The sequence below is a fragment of the Cavia porcellus genome, unplaced genomic scaffold (assembly GCF_034190915.1).
Source record: "Cavia porcellus strain 051 isolate PalLab524CR breed Dunkin Hartley unplaced genomic scaffold, mCavPor4.1 scaffold_9, whole genome shotgun sequence".
In the NCBI taxonomy this organism is placed as follows: domain Eukaryota; kingdom Metazoa; phylum Chordata; class Mammalia; order Rodentia; family Caviidae; genus Cavia; species Cavia porcellus.
Window position 1 is genome coordinate 16,682,306 of NW_026947492.1, and position 8,283 is coordinate 16,690,588.

General features: G+C 33.8%; 1 pseudogene; it reads right to left on the reverse strand.

Moving 5' to 3' along the window:
• Nucleotides 1-271: 271 nt before the first annotated feature.
• Nucleotides 272-1,197, reverse strand: LOC134477533 (olfactory receptor 8B3-like; annotated as a pseudogene).
• Nucleotides 1,198-8,283: the final 7,086 nt, after the last annotated feature.

Below are 8,283 nucleotides of genomic sequence, written 5' to 3' on the forward strand. Positions count from 1 at the left end.
TCAGTTCTTCCCCTCTTTCTAGATTACAATGTCAACCTCATTTTTTTTATTTGCATTTCATGTCACCCATAAAAGGAAAAATGGTGAGAGGTGCAAATGATAAAGAAAAAGAGAAAACATACTGCTACAAATTTTTTGGCAAACAAGACCTTGCCTTCCAAGCTAAAAAAGAAATATGGTGATGAAGTTTTGAAGAGAAACATTTTATAAAATCTTAGAATTAATTTTTGTTGTAAGCACAGGCACCGACAGAGATTGTTTCTGATCAAAGCTATCTTCTGCCCAAAGATTTTCTCAGAGCAACTTTCACATCTTTCTTCCTCAAGCTATAGATCACAGGGTTCATCATAGGAATCACGTTGGTGTAAAAGACGGAGGGGATTTTTCCCTGATTCATAGACCCAGCAGAGGACAGCTTCAGATACATAAATGCACATCATACAAAAAACAAAGTAACTGCAATTATGTGGAAAACACAGGTGCTGAAAGCTTTCGACCTGCCCTCCATGGAGGGTATTTTACATATACTAGAGAGAATAAACACATAAGACAAAAAGATGGTGACACTGGGCACAATGATGTTAATATCCCCCACAATAGATATCAATAGTTCATTGACATAGGTGCTGGTGCAGGAGAGCTCCAGCAAAGGTAGAATGTCACAGAAATAGTGGTTTATGTCATTTGCATCACAGAAGTTCAGTCTCAGCATGCATCCCATGTGGGCCATGGCACCAGGAATGCCATCAAGTAGGAGCCAAGCATAAGGCTGCAACACACTTTAGGGGACATGACAGTGTTATACAACAAGGGATCACAGATGGCCACATAACGATCATAAGCCATTGACGTCAGCACATAGATTTCAGAAACAATGAAAAAACAATAAAAGTAGAGCTGGGTCCTACAGCCTCTGTAGGAGATAACATTCTTCTGTGATAAGAAGTTCATTAGCATTTTGTGTGTAAATACAGAAGTATAGTGAAGGTCAATGAAGGACAAGTTAAAGAGGAGAAAGTATATGAGAGTGTGAAGATGTGAATTCAACCCAGTCAGAGTTATTAAGCATAAATTTCCTAACGCAGTGACCACGTACACTCCTAGAAACAGGAAGAACAGTGGGAGCTGGAGGTCTGGTCTTTCTGTTAACCCCATCAGAATGAATTCAGTCACAAAAGAGCCATTTTCAGGAGCCATTCGTCTCTGTAGAGTCTATGGACACAGGAAAGAAGAATTACACTCACCACACACAAGTGGTCTTAAAATCCCTTCTTTTATGAATGTGAGGAACAAGCCAGAAATGTCAGAACATGGCCAGCCTAAAGCCATAGTGCTTGACTCTAATATTATTTGGTGTTGCATGACATTGTCTTCCCCCTACTGAAGTTTTAAAAGTTAAATATGGTTTAAAAAAAATCAGCATCTTCAGTTTAGCCAATAGAGCCAGGGCCAGTGCTGCCACATGAAAGCAAAGCTGCTATTAAAAAAAATGAACATAACAGGACTAGACAGCATCATCTCATCATTTTCTCCCTTGTTTGGATATCTGCTCCACTAGTAAACTTGGAGACGGAAGTCTTTTATCTTGCCATTAAATTTTAATGCAGATCACACTCTTGGTGTTTTGGAACCATGAAAACTCTTCTCATCTAAACACAGCAACCAGACTCTAGGAATAAATGGTTCAGTCACTGTCTAATAGCACAGGAAAATACATGGTCAGAAGGCTGATAATTTATCCATGAAAGGTATACTTAATGATTAAAATACTGCACCCTGCCGGTGTTCAACAATGCTACACACATCATCTACTTCCCTTTCAAGCGTGTTCTTCTTGAGTTTTAGAATACAAGAAAATGGAGGAAAATTACCTATATCAGATTCCTGGACTTCACCTCAAAATGTGAGACCTATGGTAATCATGATAACTCTGGTAAAATAAGAGACAAAAAGAGAAATAATGTAAGATCTCACATGTATGCCTGCGTAAATCTAAAACAGTACATTCACATAATAAGACAGTAAGATATTGATTGTTACTAGTCAGTGAGAAATTCAGGCTATATAAAACAGGGAGAACCAATATAAATCATGATATAAATAGTTAATAATACTAGTTCATATATTCATAATTTGATAACAAAATAAATCTTTAATGTTTATACTCTTTATGTGTATCACACAAATATGAAAGGGTAACTATATAGAGGCAATGGATATGTTAACTATTTCCATTGTTCAAATTATTTTACAATGTGTATGACATCACATCAATTTGGAATATATATATATATATATATATATATATATATATATATATATAAAATTTGGCATGTTTGTGATACTCAATAAAGGTGTTAAATAAGCTGGAAGACATTAATATGAATGGATTTCCAAATTTACCCTTCTTAGGAGAGAAAACCTTGGTGATCACTCGTATTTTATCCTCTGGTCTTTAAGGACAGTGTAGGAGTTTTGTCACTGACTGATTTCATTCTAATAAGATACAACAGAAGCTTAATTTTTTACATTTACACAAGGTCCTTCTGAATTAGCAGTCATAATTTATAATGATAATGTTATCTCCTGTGAAGCAACAGCTTTGGAAGAAAATAAATAGCCCTACTTATTACAATTGTCACTAGATGAAATAGAAGATTTAACATGAATTTAATGACATAATGAGTTTGTTTATGAACAAGGAAATAGCTTGTTCAGTCTCTTCCTAAGACACAGATTCTAGATATAAAAAGTAAACGAGGGGATTGTGTTTACTTCTTATGCATGATGTGTATTAATTCCCTAGACACTCAATATTTTAGTCGGGTTGTTCTTTCTCTTCAGGGACTGTGCATCTCCCTTGGCGAGAAAAAATTAAACTCTCATCTCCCCATCAGCGTCATTTCATCATTTTGGTTCACTGCTGTTTGTTCTTGTGTTTTTAATATTTATCTTCCATGGAGTTTATATCTAGGCTTCCTTATTCTTTTATGTGAAGTTGTGAAGGACTGCAGTAGTTCACCTTAGGTTTTGTTTTTCCAGAAGTAGTTCCAAAAAGACTTTTAATGTGTTGCATCCATACTAGAGTTTTGATCTTTATACACTTAGTGGAAATGGTTGCTGAGTGTCCTGCTAAGATCTTAAATATAACATTCTAGTAGTGTAGTTAGAAATTAGAAATTTCTGAATTCCTCATAGACAAAATGAAAATATAGAGTTAAAAGTTCTGTGTTGGAATCCTGCTCCACATTTTCAAATTACAATATCTTGGACAAGTAGCAGCATGTCTGTGCCATAGCTTCCCCTTCACAAGATAGGAATATAAAAAGTAACACGTATTTCACTGGACTGTTGGGATTATTATATAAGAAGATAAAGAAATAATCAAAATAAATTTGTACATATGTAAAGCAGTGAAATATCAATTCAAGTGCAGATGTCCTACATGTATAAAGAATTTATGTTCAAATGAATTCATCACAAATTGAAAACATCCTAGCTACTGAACAATTTAACTTGCCTAATCATTCCTAACTGTTCTCAGATTGCTTATAGTAGCTTAAAGCATTGTAATAGTATCACACCAAAGAAAATGTCAACATTTGAGAATCAAAATGCATTTCATAGGAATGAGCCAAAAAAATTCACTACCCAAAGAACAGGTGGAAATTCAGGAATCACAGTGCAGCACCTACACACTTTGCTACTCTCACACTATTGTGCAGGCAGAGCCTTCTAAGCTGAACCACTGGCCTGGAGACGATCTGTAATTATGTTCTGATCATTTCTCAAGTATATTCTAACAGTCATCACAATTCTATTTCAATTTTAAATACTATGTTTCTCTATAAACTATATATTTTATAACATTTTAAGTAAAAGGCATGTATGGATTCATGAATGCAGTCATACCAATTATGATTTCATGGAAGAAAACTTTGAGAAAAATTTTGCCCTTTCATTTTGCATTTCCTGCTGTCACTTTGAGAACCACATGAGTTCCTGAGTGTTAGGAACCAAGGGAAATAATTCTTTTAAAATTATTTTAGTGAGAGAAAGAATGTAAAGCAATGAAGAATGCATTCTTTAACCTCACAATGAGAAAAGAAAGCATGGTTTTCCATACTTATACCTACATCATGATTAGGGATGATAGTGTAATATGGCAAGAAAAAATAAATGGCAGTTATGTTGCAAAGGCTAAAACAAGATAACTTTCTTAGAAACTAATCTGATTGTTCACATAAAAATTCAAGGTACTCTAAAAATTGATTCTACTCCAAGTTAAACATAAATTTAGAATGCTACAGAACATCAGATCTGTCTCAGTCCACTTCTGGTTTAAAAAATAGAATCATATAGATGTGCAATTTTTAAGAAAAAGAATTTCAGTAGTGCTCTGTTCTTCAGTCTTTGAAAGTCTTTGAAAGTTCTTCAGTCTATCCAATGATGAGAGATCAACTATTGTCAATAGCTTTCTTACAGCACAATAAAGTAATATTTGGTATCGCATAGTAAAAAAAGCAAAAGTAGCTGAGAACAAGGGTGAGGAAGATTAAGAATGAATATTAAGATTAAGAATAAATCAAAAGAGGAGTCAAACAAGTAATCCTATAAGCAACCCATTCCCATATTACCTACATGGATCCATTTATGAAGGCATCACTTATGGAATAACCACTTCTTAAAGTGCTAACTTCACACTATTATGATAAGTTTCAACATGAGCTTTGGGGAAGACAGAAAATCCAGATAGGTCAGTATTATTTCTTTTAATTAACAATGAACAATTGAAAATTTAAATATTTGTAAAGCAATACCATTTACAACTATAAAATTTTAGGAGTAAATGTAATAATGTAGCATATGCAATATGTATACCATGAAATAAAGATATGACTTAAATATAAAAGATATTCTCATGGAAGAGAGCCTCCAGAATTCCATTAGGAAGCTCTAGAAATGATGGCATAGTAAGGGGGAATATTTTGAGGGAGATTAATGGCAATACATCATTTACTGGAGTAAATTTTTTTTTCATTTAAACATTAATATTTTTACCACACCTTGCAGAGATAGAAAGACATCCTATGTTTATAGGTTAAATGTACTTGATCTTACCAATGTATCCAATATGATTTTTTGATAATAGGAATCAAATTCATGACCTCCAGCTTGCCAGGCAAGCACTGTGCCACTAAACTATGTAACTGGCCCATCATGATCCATACAATTATATTAAATTCTAAGTAGGTTATTTTATAAGAAAAATGATTCTCATATTTATATTAAAAACCAAAGGTTCAGGGATATTGAGAATAATTTTCCAACATAACAAAATTGGAGAGCAATATACAATGTTTTAAAACTCTGATATAACAATGAGGAGTATGTAAGGTTGGCAGCAGCACAGACAGCTCAGTGAACAGACTATAAAATTCAGGAAAAGCACACATATTTTGATTTTGATGAAGCTACAAATCAATTTATGTTACAATTCTCAACAAAAAAATGCAAACTGGTTTAGCAGTGTATTCACACTGACTGAAATATTATATTACATACATTTCTCCATAATCATATACAATTTTATGTCTTTAAATGTTAACTAAAAGTAAATTTGAATTTTCAAATTCATAAAATAGTAACAGGCATAATGTTCTTTATTTTTTAAAATTTTATTTTGAAAAGAATAAAATCAAATGAGAAAGAAGAAAATGGTGTCATTCAAAAACAAAAGGATGGACATAGCACAATATTAAAACCACAATACAAGATAATCTACAATGGTTATCATTACGTCTCTGGTTGTCTTCAATAACAGGCAATTGTCTATATCATAAGGCATAGTATAAATGAACAAACAGTACATAACAATATCAATAAAAACAAACCATTGGAGACATTATAAGACTTCAAAAGCAGGTAATAGTCAAACCAGAATGGGTATCCTAGTGAATCTTATCATCTTCAGAGTAGTTACCTATACTCTCAGATGTGATACCATCAGACATACCAGATTTGAGTAAATATCACAGATTTTATTATTATAATGACAATATTGTTCTTTCCTGATTGAAACCAGAGCTGATATAGTTAAATGGATAGGAGGGTTTTCCTGAGGATTGGGACAAGAATGTATTTGAATGAATTATATACACTTTGAGTTACTATTAAATTTCCATGGAGAGCTGTATAGATTCATTCAATTTGAAAAAAAAAAAACATTGTACAAAAGAACGGGATTTGGCTTCCTTGGGAAAGCCTCTGAATTAAGCAGAATTAGGTCCTTAATTAAAATTCAGGTACACTTTTTAAAAGATAAAATGTAATCATACTGTACACAGAGTGTAAAAAATGTATACATGCTTCAGAAGAAAATAAATGTCTGGGACCTAATGGCCACCATGTCACCATCTTTTGTAAATATATAGTGTAAGGATAACTTTGACTAATCTCATGATGTCTAAATAAATTTAGTTTTAAAATATTCATACAAGTTTTTCTCCTGAAGAATGTATGCACTTTTGATTGATTCAGTTTTTGAGATTAAAAGTGTTTTGATAAATTTGTAAAACTTCAAAATGCAAGTTTTAGATTAAATGTTAAAAGAACATTAAGGCATCAGTCTAGTCAATTAACAAAAATGCAAAGTGGTCCTCACTGTAAGTATGGAATAGTGTATTTTAGTTGATTGGTTTCACTGCTTCAAGTAGACAAACACAGATGAGCTTTCTATCGTTAGGACCCTATAACCACTTCCCATATATGTGATCTCTCCTACCATAAGCATTTGGGATGAAATCACATACAGCTTCCAGTCTTAGCCTGCAGTGTCATGAGCTCCACACAACTTATAACTCAGTGTGTGGGAAATTCTTCCTTCCAGGTGCTGATGAAAATCCATTATATTGGACTCTTTATTAATTTTCTATGGAACAAATTTCCACTAATGAGGTATTTTAAACGAATAGATATTTATTCTCCTACAATAGAGATAATGGGCCCACAGTAAAATTTTGATTCATTTTCATTCCTTCAGGAAGACCTACAGATCATTCATTCTTTGTCTGTTCCAGCTTAGGTTGTAGTTGTATCACTCTTTTTTCTGCCTTTGCTATCTCAAAAGAAGAGACAGTTTTGAGTGAAATTTACTATGCAAAATTGTAAGGATGCACATGACTACATTTAGGATTAAGGGCCAATCTGGATCATACATCTCTCTATATCAAGATCCTCACTGTAGTACTTTTGGAAAGTTCTGCCCTCTTTCATATAAAGTGGATTTCCTGAGTACCATGGATGTATTTGAGAGACATTTGCTTTAGCCTACCAGAGAATTTCAGAAACATAGAATCTCTGAGATTAATTTGAATATCACGTATTCCATCTGGAATTCTTACAGTATTGACTGAGGCCTGGCACAGAAAAAATAATTCTAAAGTTGTGTGAGTCATAAAATCTCAAAAATCTTATCTTATACGAAACACACATCCTAATTCTTGAAAGCAGGATATATTTTGAGCTCAAGCCAGTGTTGTCATCATATAAAAATGGTACCTTTGCTTCATATTATATACTTTGCAGAGTTGTTATAAAGGTCCATAAATGTGTTACTTATAATAAGCACCAGTCTTATGATCAGACATGTAAATTTTACATCTTTCTGTTCTAAGAGCTATTGGCTTCCTTGGATTCAAAAGAAGCGTTGTACATTCTCTGGGCTTCTCTATTTTACACGAATAATTTTTAAGCTGAGTAGGGCAGAATTGTTTGTATATATTATTTTCAGGCAACTGATATGCCTCACATAATCTATAGAAGGAATAATTTTGTAGAAATATAGCAGCTTGAGTAAAAGGCCAAAACAGATACCAATGACAAGACATTACTGCTAGGCTGTCTTTGAATAATTGTGGAATTTATTAATCCCTACTATCTAAAGTGTTCCAAAATTTTCAGTTTGCTTTTGGGATTGTTATGGTTTGTGTTTAAATGCTCATCAAAGCCCCATATGGTCACGAGACAAGGCGTTTGGAAGGCTGCTGAGTCTAGCAGTGTGAGTGTGAGTGCTGCACCCACCCAGGCCTGGGGACACAGTTTAAAGTGTAAGGGAGGGATGGAGGTGCACTTTTCTCTTCTGTCCTTGTCGCTTTGTTCCTTGTGACTGCCCCAAAATGTTTCCCCTCAGCCGTGCCACCCTGCCTTGGAGCCAGCAAGTAAGGTCAAAGACCTTCATAAACTGTAAGCTCAATAAACCTTTCCTTCCTTCATTTTGGGAGA